This window comes from Elephas maximus, chromosome 20 (genome assembly GCF_024166365.1).
Source record: "Elephas maximus indicus isolate mEleMax1 chromosome 20, mEleMax1 primary haplotype, whole genome shotgun sequence".
Taxonomy (NCBI): domain Eukaryota; kingdom Metazoa; phylum Chordata; class Mammalia; order Proboscidea; family Elephantidae; genus Elephas; species Elephas maximus.
Genome location: NC_064838.1, coordinates 81,935,445 through 81,950,540, shown reverse-complemented (window position 1 = coordinate 81,950,540; position 15,096 = coordinate 81,935,445).

The window sequence follows — 15,096 nt, the reverse complement described above, 5'->3', positions numbered from 1 at the left end:
AGCTCCGTTGCTGGCAAGGAACTGAAACTGACATACATTCCTGTGGGGAAACTCAGGGCTCTGCTAGGATTTCTCTAGGCAGTGTGTTTTCCCTGGGCCTCACTGTAGCAACACTATCTCGCCAGGGCAACACTGCATGGCACTTCCTCTGCCAGGAGAGAGCTGCTGCTTTGTAGTTTGTGCTGCGAAACCTTGCTTTGGCAAGTGCGAATTGACCGCATTCAGGCAGAAAGAAAAGAGAATAGCAAGAGGCCTTTTCTCCCCGGCTGCTCTGCCAAGCCCTTCCAGCTCAAACTATGTCGTTGCTCCTCTGGAAGGATCCCTGCACCGCGGCCTAGTTTTTCCGAAGAAGCCCTGCGTTTGCAAGAGCAAATGAGGAATTCGTGGCAGGAAAGAGGAAGGAAAGAAAGTTTCTCTCCCTCTGCCTGCTTTGCTCAGAGGACTGGATGAAGTCAGGGACTTCTCCCTTTCACTGAGAAACGTGCGGGCTGCTGTTGCCTGGGCGCTCTCTTCTTTGCAAAAGAGTCTGCAGTTCCACGCTTTGAACCGTGGAAAGGCGCCGGGCTCTGCTAAGATTTCCCGCGGCGCTTCGTTTGCCCCGGGCCAAAGCGAGCCTTCACAATAGCTGAACGCTAACACTGCATACTCGTTCCACTTCCAGAACCGGGCTACGGCGAGGCAGTTCTCCGGGGGAAAACGGCCCTTCGCGAAGGGCAGATCTGCCGAGCTCCTTGCGGGAAAGCGAAAGCAAAGGACGCTTTTCTCCCTCTAACCGCTTTCGTCAGAGGAACGGGGGAAGTCACAGTGTTCTTTCTCTCCCTGAGATACACACAATCTGACGTTGCCTCTGAGCTCCGTTGCTGGCAAGGAACTGAAAGTGACATACATTCCTGTGGGGAAACACAGGGCTCTGCTAGGATTTCTCTAGGCAGTGTGTTTTCCCTGAGCCTCACTGTAGCAACACTATCTCGCCTGGGCAACACTGCATGGCACTTCCTCTGCCAGGAGAGAGCTGCTGCTTTGTAGTTTGTGCTGCGAAACCTTGCTTTGGCAAGTGCGAATTGACCGCATTCAGGCAGAAAGAAAAGAGAATAGCAAGAGGCCTTTTCTCCCCGGCTGCTCTGCCAAGCCCTTCCAGCTCAAACTATGTCGTTGCTCCTCTGGAAGGATCCCTGCACCGCGGCCTAGTTTTTCCGAAGAAGCCCTGCGTTTGCAAGAGCAAATGAGGAATTCGTGGCAGGAAAGAGGAAGGAAAGAAAGTTTCTCTCCCTCTGCCTGCTTTGCTCAGAGGACTGGATGAAGTCAGGGACTTCTCCCTTTCACTGAGAAACGTGCGGGCTGCTGTTGCCTGGGCGCTCTCTTCTTTGCAAAAGAGTCTGCAGTTCCACGCTTTGAACCGTGGAAAGGCGCCGGGCTCTGCTAAGATTTCCCGCGGCGCTTCGTTTGCCCCGGGCCAAAGCGAGCCTTCACAATAGCTGAACGCTAACACTGCATACTCGTTCCACTTCCAGAACCGGGCTACGGCGAGGCAGTTCTCCGGGGGAAAACGGCCCTTCGCGAAGGGCAGATCTGCCGAGCTCCTTGCGGGAAAGCGAAAGCAAAGGACGCTTTTCTCCCTCTAACCGCTTTCGTCAGAGGAACGGGGGAAGTCACAGTGTTCTTTCTCTCCCTGAGATACACACAATCTGACGTTGCCTCTGAGCTCCGTTGCTGGCAAGGAACTGAAAGTGACATACATTCCTGTGGGGAAACACAGGGCTCTGCTAGGATTTCTCTAGGCAGTGTGTTTTCCCTGAGCCTCACTGTAGCAACACTATCTCGCCTGGGCAACACTGCATGGCACTTCCTCTGCCAGGAGAGAGCTGCTGCTTTGTAGTTTGTGCTGCGAAACCTTGCTTTGGCAAGTGCGAATTGACCGCATTCAGGCAGAAAGAAAAGAGAATAGCAAGAGGCCTTTTCTCCCCGGCTGCTCTGCCAAGCCCTTCCAGCTCAAACTATGTCGTTGCTCCTCTGGAAGGATCCCTGCACCGCGGCCTAGTTTTTCCGAAGAAGCCCTGCGTTTGCAAGAGCAAATGAGGAATTCGTGGCAGGAAAGAGGAAGGAAAGAAAGTTTCTCTCCCTCTGCCTGCTTTGCTCAGAGGACTGGATGAAGTCAGGGACTTCTCCCTTTCACTGAGAAACGTGCGGGCTGCTGTTGCCTGGGCGCTCTCTTCTTTGCAAAAGAGTCTGCAGTTCCACGCTTTGAACCGTGGAAAGGCGCCGGGCTCTGCTAAGATTTCCCGCGGCGCTTCGTTTGCCCTGGGCCAAAGCGAGCCTTCACAATAGCTGAACGCTAACACTGCATACTCGTTCCACTTCCAGAACCGGGCTACGGCGAGGCAGTTCTCCGGGGGAAAACGGCCCTTCGCGAAGGGCAGATCTGCCGAGCTCCTTGCGGGAAAGCGAAAGCAAAGGACGCTTTTCTCCCTCTAACCGCTTTCGTCAGAGGAACGGGGGAAGTCACAGTGTTCTTTCTCTCCCTGAGATACACACAATCTGACGTTGCCTCTGAGCTCCGTTGCTGGCAAGGAACTGAAACTGACATACATTCCTGTGGGGAAACACAGGGCTCTGCTAGGATTTCTGTAGGCAGTGTGTTTTCCCTGGGCCTCACTGTAGCAACACTATCTCGCCAGGGCAACACTGCATGGCACTTCCTCTGCCAGGAGAGAGCTGCTGCTTTGTAGATTGTGCTTGGAAACCTTGCTTTGGCAAGTGCGAATTGACCGCATTCAGGCAGAAAGAAAAGAGAATAGCAAGAGGCCTTTTCTCCCCGGCTGCTCTGCCAAGCCCTTCCAGCTCAAACTATGTCGTTGCTCCTCTGGAAGGATCCCTGCACCGCGGCCTAGTTTTTCCGAAGAAGCCCTGCGTTTGCAAGAGCAAATGAGGAATTCGTGGCAGGAAAGAGGAAGGAAAGAAAGTTTCTCTCCCTCTGCCTGCTTTGCTCAGAGGACTGGATGAAGTCAGGGACTTCTCCCTTTCACTGAGAAACGTGCGGGCTGCTGTTGCCTGGGCGCTCTCTTCTTTGCAAAAGAGTCTGCAGTTCCACGCTTTGAACCGTGGAAAGGCGCCGGACTCTGCTAAGATTTCCCGCGGCGCTTCGTTTGCCCCGGGCCAAAGCGAGCCTTCACAATAGCTGAACGCTAACACTGCATACTCGTTCCACTTCCAGAACCGGGCTACGGCGAGGCAGTTCTCCGGGGGAAAACGGCCCTTCGCGAAGGGCAGATCTGCCGAGCTCCTTGCGGGAAAGCGAAAGCAAAGGACGCTTTTCTCCCTCTAACCGCTTTCGTCAGAGGAACGGGGGAAGTCACAGTGTTCTTTCTCTCCCTGAGATACACACAATCTGACGTTGCCTCTGAGCTCCGTTGCCGGCAAGGAACTGAAACTGACATACATTCCTGTGGGGAAACTCAGGGCTCTGCTAGGATTTCTGTAGGCAGTGTGTTTTCCCTGGGCCTCACTGTAGCAACACTATCTCGCCAGGGCAACACTGCATGGCACTTCCTCTGCCAGGAGAGAGCTGCTGCTTTGTAGTTTGTGCTGCGAAACCTTGCTTTGGCAAGTGCGAATTGACCGCATTCAGGCAGAAAGAAAAGAGAATAGCAAGAGGCCTTTTCTCCCCGGCTGCTCTGCCAAGCCCTTCCAGCTCAAACTATGTCGTTGCTCCTCTGGAAGGATCCCTGCACCGCGGCCTAGTTTTTCCGAAGAAGCCCTGCGTTTGCAAGAGCAAATGAGGAATTCGTGGCAGGAAAGAGGAAGGAAAGAAAGTTTCTCTCCCTCTGCCTGCTTTGCTCAGAGGACTGGATGAAGTCAGGGACTTCTCCCTTTCACTGAGAAACGTGCGGGCTGCTGTTGCCTGGGCGCTCTCTTCTTTGCAAAAGAGTCTGCAGTTCCACGCTTTGAACCGTGGAAAGGCGCCGGGCTCTGCTAAGATTTCCCGCGGCGCTTCGTTTGCCCCGGGCCAAAGCGAGCCTTCACAATAGCTGAACGCTAACACTGCATACTCGTTCCACTTCCAGAACCGGGCTACGGCGAGGCAGTTCTCCGGGGGAAAACGGCCCTTCGCGAAGGGCAGATCTGCCGAGCTCCTTGCGGGAAAGCGAAAGCAAAGGACGCTTTTCTCCCTCTAACCGCTTTCGTCAGAGGAACGGGGGAAGTCACAGTGTTCTTTCTCTCCCTGAGATACACACAATCTGACGTTGCCTCTGAGCTCCGTTGCTGGCAAGGAACTGAAAGTGACATACATTCCTGTGGGGAAACACAGGGCTCTGCTAGGATTTCTCTAGGCAGTGTGTTTTCCCTGAGCCTCACTGTAGCAACACTATCTCGCCTGGGCAACACTGCATGGCACTTCCTCTGCCAGGAGAGAGCTGCTGCTTTGTAGTTTGTGCTGCGAAACCTTGCTTTGGCAAGTGCGAATTGACCGCATTCAGGCAGAAAGAAAAGAGAATAGCAAGAGGCCTTTTCTCCCCGGCTGCTCTGCCAAGCCCTTCCAGCTCAAACTATGTCGTTGCTCCTCTGGAAGGATCCCTGCACCGCGGCCTAGTTTTTCCGAAGAAGCCCTGCGTTTGCAAGAGCAAATGAGGAATTCGTGGCAGGAAAGAGGAAGGAAAGAAAGTTTCTCTCCCTCTGCCTGCTTTGCTCAGAGGACTGGATGAAGTCAGGGACTTCTCCCTTTCACTGAGAAACGTGCGGGCTGCTGTTGCCTGGGCGCTCTCTTCTTTGCAAAAGAGTCTGCAGTTCCACGCTTTGAACCGTGGAAAGGCGCCGGGCTCTGCTAAGATTTCCCGCGGCGCTTCGTTTGCCCCGGGCCAAAGCGAGCCTTCACAATAGCTGAACGCTAACACTGCATACTCGTTCCACTTCCAGAACCGGGCTACGGCGAGGCAGTTCTCCGGGGGAAAACGGCCCTTCGCGAAGGGCAGATCTGCCGAGCTCCTTGCGGGAAAGCGAAAGCAAAGGACGCTTTTCTCCCTCTAACCGCTTTCGTCAGAGGAACGGGGGAAGTCACAGTGTTCTTTCTCTCCCTGAGATACACACAATCTGACGTTGCCTCTGAGCTCCGTTGCTGGCAAGGAACTGAAAGTGACATACATTCCTGTGGGGAAACACAGGGCTCTGCTAGGATTTCTCTAGGCAGTGTGTTTTCCCTGAGCCTCACTGTAGCAACACTATCTCGCCTGGGCAACACTGCATGGCACGTCCTCTGCCAGGAGAGAGCTGCTGCTTTGTAGTTTGTGCTGCGAAACCTTGCTTTGGCAAGTGCGAATTGACCGCATTCAGGCAGAAAGAAAAGAGAATAGCAAGAGGCCTTTTCTCCCCGGCTGCTCTGCCAAGCCCTTCCAGCTCAAACTATGTCGTTGCTCCTCTGGAAGGATCCCTGCACCGCGGCCTAGTTTTTCCGAAGAAGCCCTGCGTTTGCAAGAGCAAATGAGGAATTCGTGGCAGGAAAGAGGAAGGAAAGAAAGTTTCTCTCCCTCTGCCTGCTTTGCTCAGAGGACTGGATGAAGTCAGGGACTTCTCCCTTTCACTGAGAAACGTGCGGGCTGCTGTTGCCTGGGCGCTCTCTTCTTTGCAAAAGAGTCTGCAGTTCCACGCTTTGAACCGTGGAAAGGCGCCGGGCTCTGCTAAGATTTCCCGCGGCGCTTCGTTTGCCCCGGGCCAAAGCGAGCCTTCACAATAGCTGAACGCTAACACTGCATACTCGTTCCACTTCCAGAACCGGGCTACGGCGAGGCAGTTCTCCGGGGGAAAACGGCCCTTCGCGAAGGGCAGATCTGCCGAGCTCCTTGCGGGAAAGCGAAAGCAAAGGACGCTTTTCTCCCTCTAACCGCTTTCGTCAGAGGAACGGGGGAAGTCACAGTGTTCTTTCTCTCCCTGAGATACACACAATCTGACGTTGCCTCTGAGCTCCGTTGCTGGCAAGGAACTGAAAGTGACATACATTCCTGTGGGGAAACACAGGGCTCTGCTAGGATTTCTGTAGGCAGTGTGTTTTCCCTGGGCCTCACTGTAGCAACACTATCTCGCCAGGGCAACACTGCATGGCACTTCCTCTGCCAGGAGAGAGCTGCTGCTTTGTAGATTGTGCTTGGAAACCTTGCTTTGGCAAGTGCGAATTGACCGCATTCAGGCAGAAAGAAAAGAGAATAGCAAGAGGCCTTTTCTCCCCGGCTGCTCTGCCAAGCCCTTCCAGCTCAAACTATGTCGTTGCTCCTCTGGAAGGATCCCTGCACCGCGGCCTAGTTTTTCCGAAGAAGCCCTGCGTTTGCAAGAGCAAATGAGGAATTCGTGGCAGGAAAGAGGAAGGAAAGAAAGTTTCTCTCCCTCTGCCTGCTTTGCTCAGAGGACTGGATGAAGTCAGGGACTTCTCCCTTTCACTGAGAAACGTGCGGGCTGCTGTTGCCTGGGCGCTCTCTTCTTTGCAAAAGAGTCTGCAGTTCCACGCTTTGAACCGTGGAAAGGCGCCGGACTCTGCTAAGATTTCCCGCGGCGCTTCGTTTGCCCCGGGCCAAAGCGAGCCTTCACAATAGCTGAACGCTAACACTGCATACTCGTTCCACTTCCAGAACCGGGCTACGGCGAGGCAGTTCTCCGGGGGAAAACGGCCCTTCGCGAAGGGCAGATCTGCCGAGCTCCTTGCGGGAAAGCGAAAGCAAAGGACGCTTTTCTCCCTCTAACCGCTTTCGTCAGAGGAACGGGGGAAGTCACAGTGTTCTTTCTCTCCCTGAGATACACACAATCTGACGTTGCCTCTGAGCTCCGTTGCTGGCAAGGAACTGAAAGTGACATACATTGCTGTGGGGAAACACAGGGCTCTGCTAGGATTTCTGTAGGCAGTGTGTTTTCCCTGGGCCTCACTGTAGCAACACTATGTCGCCAGGGCAACACTGCATGGCACTTCCTCTGCCAGGAGAGAGCTGCTGCTTTGTAGTTTGTGCTGCGAAACCTTGCTTTGGCAAGTGCCAATTGACCGCATTCAGGCAGAAAGAAAAGAGAATAGCAAGAGGCCTTTTCTCCCCGGCTGCTCTGCCAAGCCCTTCCAGCTCAAACTATGTCGTTGCTCCTCTGGAAGGATCCCTGCACCGCGGCCTAGTTTTTCCGAAGAAGCCCTGCGTTTGCAAGAGCAAATGAGGAATTCGTGGCAGGAAAGAGGAAGGAAAGAAAGTTTCTCTCCCTCTGCCTGCTTTGCTCAGAGGACTGGATGAAGTCAGGGACTTCTCCCTTTCACTGAGAAACGTGCGGGCTGCTGTTGCCTGGGCGCTCTCTTCTTTGCAAAAGAGTCTGCAGTTCCACGCTTTGAACCGTGGAAAGGCGCCGGGCTCTGCTAAGATTCCCCCCGGCGCTTCGTTTGCCCCGGGCCAAAGCGAACCTTTACAATAGCTGAACGCTAACACTGCATACTCGTTCCACTTCCAGAACCGGGCTACGGCGAGGCAGTTCTCCGGGGGAAAACGGCCCTTCGCGAAGGGCAGATCTGCCGAGCTCCTTGCGGGAAAGCGAAAGGAAAGGACGCTTTTCTCCCTCTAACCGCTTTCGTCAGAGGAACGGGGGAAGTCACAGTGTTCTTTCTCTCCCTGAGATACACACAATCTGACGTTGCCTCTGAGCTCCGTTGCTGGCAAGGAACTGAAACTGACATACATTCCTGTGGGGAAACACAGGGCTCTGCTAGGATTTCTGTAGGCAGTGTGTTTTCCCTGGGCCTCACTGTAGCAACACTATCTCGCCAGGGCAACACTGCATGGCACTTCCTCTGCCAGGAGAGAGCTGCTGCTTTGTAGATTGTGCTTGGAAACCTTGCTTTGGCAAGTGCGAATTGACCGCATTCAGGCAGAAAGAAAAGAGAATAGCAAGAGGCCTTTTCTCCCCGGCTGCTCTGCCAAGCCCTTCCAGCTCAAACTATGTCGTTGCTCCTCTGGAAGGATCCCTGCACCGCGGCCTAGTTTTTCCGAAGAAGCCCTGCGTTTGCAAGAGCAAATGAGGAATTCGTGGCAGGAAAGAGGAAGGAAAGAAAGTTTCTCTCCCTCTGCCTGCTTTGCTTAGAGGACTGGATGAAGTCAGGGACTTCTCCCTTTCACTGAGAAACGTGCGGGCTGCTGTTGCCTGGGCGCTCTCTTCTTTGCAAAAGAGTCTGCAGTTCCACGCTTTGAACCGTGGAAAGGCGCCGGACTCTGCTAAGATTTCCCGCGGCGCTTCGTTTGCCCCGGGCCAAAGCGAGCCTTCACAATAGCTGAACGCTAACACTGCATACTCGTTCCACTTCCAGAACCGGGCTACGGCGAGGCAGTTCTCCGGGGGAAAACGGCCCTTCGCGAAGGGCAGATCTGCCGAGCTCCTTGCGGGAAAGCGAAAGCAAAGGACGCTTTTCTCCCTCTAACCGCTTTCGTCAGAGGAACGGGGGAAGTCACAGTGTTCTTTCTCTCCCTGAGATACACACAATCTGACGTTGCCTCTGAGCTCCGTTGCTGGCAAGGAACTGAAAGTGACATACATTGCTGTGGGGAAACACAGGGCTCTGCTAGGATTTCTGTAGGCAGTGTGTTTTCCCTGGGCCTCACTGTAGCAACACTATGTCGCCAGGGCAACACTGCATGGCACTTCCTCTCCCAGGAGAGAGCTGCTGCTTTGTAGTTTGTGCTGCGAAACCTTGCTTTGGCAAGTGCCAATTGACCGCATTCAGGCAGAAAGAAAAGAGAATAGCAAGAGGCCTTTTCTCCCCGGCTGCTCTGCCAAGCCCTTCCAGCTCAAACTATGTCGTTGCTCCTCTGGAAGGATCCCTGCACCGCGGCCTAGTTTTTCCGAAGAAGCCCTGCGTTTGCAAGAGCAAATGAGGAATTCGTGGCAGGAAAGAGGAAGGAAAGAAAGTTTCTCTCCCTCTGCCTGCTTTGCTCAGAGGACTGGATGAAGTCAGGGACTTCTCCCTTTCACTGAGAAACGTGCGGGCTGCTGTTGCCTGGGCGCTCTCTTCTTTGCAAAAGAGTCTGCAGTTCCACGCTTTGAACCGTGGAAAGGCGCCGGGCTCTGCTAAGATTCCCCCCGGCGCTTCGTTTGCCCCGGGCCAAAGCGAACCTTTACAATAGCTGAACGCTAACACTGCATACTCGTTCCACTTCCAGAACCGGGCTACGGCGAGGCAGTTCTCCGGGGGAAAACGGCCCTTCGCGAAGGGCAGATCTGCCGAGCTCCTTGCGGGAAAGCGAAAGCAAAGGACGCTTTTCTCCCTCTAACCGCTTTCGTCAGAGGAACGGGGGAAGTCACAGTGTTCTTTCTCTCCCTGAGATACACACAATCTGACGTTGCCTCTGAGCTCCGTTGCCGGCAAGGAACTGAAAGTGACATACATTGCTGTGGGGAAACACAGGGCTCTGCTAGGATTTCTGTAGGCAGTGTGTTTTCCCTGGGCCTCACTGTAGCAACACTATGTCGCCAGGGCAACACTGCATGGCACTTCCTCTGCCAGGAGAGAGCTGCTGCTTTGTAGTTTGTGCTGCGAAACCTTGCTTTGGCAAGTGCCAATTGACCGCATTCAGGCAGAAAGAAAAGAGAATAGCAAGAGGCCTTTTCTCCCCGGCTGCTCTGCCAAGCCCTTCCAGCTCAAACTATGTCGTTGCTCCTCTGGAAGGATCCCTGCACCGCGGCCTAGTTTTTCCGAAGAAGCCCTGCGTTTGCAAGAGCAAATGAGGAATTCGTGGCAGGAAAGAGGAAGGAAAGAAAGTTTCTCTCCCTCTGCCTGCTTTGCTCAGAGGACTGGATGAAGTCAGGGACTTCTCCCTTTCACTGAGAAACGTGCGGGCTGCTGTTGCCTGGGCGCTCTCTTCTTTGCAAAAGAGTCTGCAGTTCCACGCTTTGAACCGTGGAAAGGCGCCAGGCTCTGCTAAGATTCCCCCCGGCGCTTCGTTTGCCCCGGGCCAAAGCGAACCTTTACAATAGCTGAACGCTAACACTGCATACTCGTTCCACTTCCAGAACCGGGCTACGGCGAGGCAGTTCTCCGGGGGAAAACGGCCCTTCGCGAAGGGCAGATCTGCCGAGCTCCTTGCGGGAAAGCGAAAGGAAAGGACGCTTTTCTCCCTCTAACCGCTTTCGTCAGAGGAACGGGGGAAGTCACAGTGTTCTTTCTCTCCCTGAGATACACACAATCTGACGTTGCCTCTGAGCTCCGTTGCTGGCAAGGAACTGAAAGTGACATACATTCCTGTGGGGAAACACAGGGCTCTGCTAGGATTTCTGTAGGCAGTGTGTTTTCCCTGGGCCTCACTGTAGCAACACTATCTCGCCAGGGCAACACTGCATGGCACTTCCTCTGCCAGGAGAGAGCTGCTGCTTTGTAGATTGTGCTTGGAAACCTTGCTTTGGCAAGTGCGAATTGACCGCATTCAGGCAGAAAGAAAAGAGAATAGCAAGAGGCCTTTTCTCCCCGGCTGCTCTGCCAAGCCCTTCCAGCTCAAACTATGTCGTTGCTCCTCTGGAAGGATCCCTGCACCGCGGCCTAGTTTTTCCGAAGAAGCCCTGCGTTTGCAAGAGCAAATGAGGAATTCGTGGCAGGAAAGAGGAAGGAAAGAAAGTTTCTCTCCCTCTGCCTGCTTTGCTCAGAGGACTGGATGAAGTCAGGGACTTCTCCCTTTCACTGAGAAACGTGCGGGCTGCTGTTGCCTGGGCGCTCTCTTCTTTGCAAAAGAGTCTGCAGTTCCACGCTTTGAACCGTGGAAAGGCGCCGGACTCTGCTAAGATTTCCCGCGGCGCTTCGTTTGCCCCGGGCCAAAGCGAGCCTTCACAATAGCTGAACGCTAACACTGCATACTCGTTCCACTTCCAGAACCGGGCTACGGCGAGGCAGTTCTCCGGGGGAAAACGGCCCTTCGCGAAGGGCAGATCTGCCGAGCTCCTTGCGGGAAAGCGAAAGCAAAGGACGCTTTTCTCCCTCTAACCGCTTTCGTCAGAGGAACGGGGGAAGTCACAGTGTTCTTTCTCTCCCTGAGATACACACAATCTGACGTTGCCTCTGAGCTCCGTTGCTGGCAAGGAACTGAAAGTGACATACATTGCTGTGGGGAAACACAGGGCTCTGCTAGGATTTCTGTAGGCAGTGTGTTTTCCCTGGGCCTCACTGTAGCAACACTATGTCGCCAGGGCAACACTGCATGGCACTTCCTCTGCCAGGAGAGAGCTGCTGCTTTGTAGTTTGTGCTGCGAAACCTTGCTTTGGCAAGTGCCAATTGACCGCATTCAGGCAGAAAGAAAAGAGAATAGCAAGAGGCCTTTTCTCCCCGGCTGCTCTGCCAAGCCCTTCCAGCTCAAACTATGTCGTTGCTCCTCTGGAAGGATCCCTGCACCGCGGCCTAGTTTTTCCGAAGAAGCCCTGCGTTTGCAAGAGCAAATGAGGAATTCGTGGCAGGAAAGAGGAAGGAAAGAAAGTTTCTCTCCCTCTGCCTGCTTTGCTCAGAGGACTGGATGAAGTCAGGGACTTCTCCCTTTCACTGAGAAACGTGCGGGCTGCTGTTGCCTGGGCGCTCTCTTCTTTGCAAAAGAGTCTGCAGTTCCACGCTTTGAACCGTGGAAAGGCGCCGGGCTCTGCTAAGATTCCCCCCGGCGCTTCGTTTGCCCCGGGCCAAAGCGAACCTTTACAATAGCTGAACGCTAACACTGCATACTCGTTCCACTTCCAGAACCGGGCTACGGCGAGGCAGTTCTCCGGGGGAAAACGGCCCTTCGCGAAGGGCAGATCTGCCGAGCTCCTTGCGGGAAAGCGAAAGCAAAGGACGCTTTTCTCCCTCTAACCGCTTTCGTCAGAGGAACGGGGGAAGTCACAGTGTTCTTTCTCTCCCTGAGATACACACAATCTGACGTTGCCTCTGAGCTCCGTTGCCGGCAAGGAACTGAAAGTGACATACATTGCTGTGGGGAAACACAGGGCTCTGCTAGGATTTCTGTAGGCAGTGTGTTTTCCCTGGGCCTCACTGTAGCAACACTATGTCGCCAGGGCAACACTGCATGGCACTTCCTCTGCCAGGAGAGAGCTGCTGCTTTGTAGTTTGTGCTGCGAAACCTTGCTTTGGCAAGTGCCAATTGACCGCATTCAGGCAGAAAGAAAAGAGAATAGCAAGAGGCCTTTTCTCCCCGGCTGCTCTGCCAAGCCCTTCCAGCTCAAACTATGTCGTTGCTCCTCTGGAAGGATCCCTGCACCGCGGCCTAGTTTTTCCGAAGAAGCCCTGCGTTTGCAAGAGCAAATGAGGAATTCGTGGCAGGAAAGAGGAAGGAAAGAAAGTTTCTCTCCCTCTGCCTGCTTTGCTCAGAGGACTGGATGAAGTCAGGGACTTCTCCCTTTCACTGAGAAACGTGCGGGCTGCTGTTGCCTGGGCGCTCTCTTCTTTGCAAAAGAGTCTGCAGTTCCACGCTTTGAACCGTGGAAAGGCGCCAGGCTCTGCTAAGATTCCCCCCGGCGCTTCGTTTGCCCCGGGCCAAAGCGAACCTTTACAATAGCTGAACGCTAACACTGCATACTCGTTCCACTTCCAGAACCGGGCTACGGCGAGGCAGTTCTCCGGGGGAAAACGGCCCTTCGCGAAGGGCAGATCTGCCGAGCTCCTTGCGGGAAAGCGAAAGGAAAGGACGCTTTTCTCCCTCTAACCGCTTTCGTCAGAGGAACGGGGGAAGTCACAGTGTTCTTTCTCTCCCTGAGATACACACAATCTGACGTTGCCTCTGAGCTCCGTTGCTGGCAAGGAACTGAAACTGACATACATTCCTGTGGGGAAACACAGGGCTCTGCTAGGATTTCTGTAGGCAGTGTGTTTTCCCTGGGCCTCACTGTAGCAACACTATCTCGCCAGGGCAACACTGCATGGCACTTCCTCTGCCAGGAGAGAGCTGCTGCTTTGTAGATTGTGCTTGGAAACGTTGCTTTGGCAAGTGCTAATTGACCGCATTCAGGCAGAAAGAAAAGAGAATAGCAAGAGGCCTTTTCTCCCCGGCTGCTCTGCCAAGCCCTTCCAGCTCAAACTATGTCGTTGCTCCTCTGGAAGGATCCCTGCACCGCGGCCTAGTTTTTCCGAAGAAGCCCTGCGTTTGCAAGAGCAAATGAGGAATTCGTGGCAGGAAAGAGGAAGGAAAGAAAGTTTCTCTCCCTCTGCCTGCTTTGCTCAGAGGACTGGATGAAGTCAGGGACTTCTCCCTTTCACTGAGAAACGTGCGGGCTGCTGTTGCCTGGGCGCTCTCTTCTTTGCAAAAGAGTCTGCAGTTCCACGCTTTGAACCGTGGAAAGGCGCCGGACTCTGCTAAGATTTCCCGCGGCGCTTCGTTTGCCCCGGGCCAAAGCGAGCCTTCACAATAGCTGAACGCTAACACTGCATACTCGTTCCACTTCCAGAACCGGGCTACGGCGAGGCAGTTCTCCGGGGGAAAACGGCCCTTCGCGAAGGGCAGATCTGCCGAGCTCCTTGCGGGAAAGCGAAAGCAAAGGACGCTTTTCTCCCTCTAACCGCTTTCGTCAGAGGAACGGGGGAAGTCACAGTGTTCTTTCTCTCCCTGAGATACACACAATCTGACGTTGCCTCTGAGCTCCGTTGCTGGCAAGGAACTGAAAGTGACATACATTGCTGTGGGGAAACACAGGGCTCTGCTAGGATTTCTGTAGGCAGTGTGTTTTCCCTGGGCCTCACTGTAGCAACACTATCTCGCCAGGGCAACACTGCATGGCACTTCCTCTGCCAGGAGAGAGCTGCTGCTTTGTAGTTTGTGCTGCGAAACCTTGCTTTGGCAAGTGCCAATTGACCGCATTCAGGCAGAAAGAAAAGAGAATAGCAAGAGGCCTTTTCTCCCCGGCTGCTCTGCCAAGCCCTTCCAGCTCAAACTATGTCGTTGCTCCTCTGGAAGGATCCCTGCACCGCGGCCTAGTTTTTCCGAAGAAGCCCTGCGTTTGCAAGAGCAAATGAGGAATTCGTGGCAGGAAAGAGGAAGGAAAGAAAGTTTCTCTCCCTCTGCCTGCTTTGCTCAGAGGACTGGATGAAGTCAGGGACTTCTCCCTTTCACTGAGAAACGTGCGGGCTGCTGTTGCCTGGGCGCTCTCTTCTTTGCAAAAGAGTCTGCAGTTCCACGCTTTGAACCGTGGAAAGGCGCCGGGCTCTGCTAAGATTCCCCCCGGCGCTTCGTTTGCCCCGGGCCAAAGCGAACCTTTACAATAGCTGAACGCTAACACTGCATACTCGTTCCACTTCCAGAACCGGGCTACGGCGAGGCAGTTCTCCGGGGGAAAACGGCCCTTCGCGAAGGGCAGATCTGCCGAGCTCCTTGCGGGAAAGCGAAAGCAAAGGACGCTTTTCTCCCTCTAACCGCTTTCGTCAGAGGAACGGGGGAAGTCACAGTGTTCTTTCTCTCCCTGAGATACACACAATCTGACGTTGCCTCTGAGCTCCGTTGCCGGCAAGGAACTGAAAGTGACATACATTGCTGTGGGGAAACACAGGGCTCTGCTAGGATTTCTGTAGGCAGTGTGTTTTCCCTGGGCCTCACTGTAGCAACACTATGTCGCCAGGGCAACACTGCATGGCACTTCCTCTGCCAGGAGAGAGCTGCTGCTTTGTAGTTTGTGCTGCGAAACCTTGCTTTGGCAAGTGCCAATTGACCGCATTCAGGCAGAAAGAAAAGAGAATAGCAAGAGGCCTTTTCTCCCCGGCTGCTCTGCCAAGCCCTTCCAGCTCAAACTATGTCGTTGCTCCTCTGGAAGGATCCCTGCACCGCGGCCTAGTTTTTCCGAAGAAGCCCTGCGTTTGCAAGAGCAAATGAGGAATTCGTGGCAGGAAAGAGGAAGGAAAGAAAGTTTCTCTCCCTCTGCCTGCTTTGCTCAGAGGACTGGATGAAGTCAGGGACTTCTCCCTTTCACTGAGAAACGTGCGGGCTGCTGTTGCCTGGGCGCTCTCTTCTTTGCAAAAGAGTCTGCAGTTCCACGCTTTGAACCGTGGAAAGGCGCCAGGCTCTGCTAAGATTCCCCCCGGCGCTTCGTTTGCCCCGGGCCAAAGCGAACCTTTACAATAGCTGAACGCTAACACTGCATAC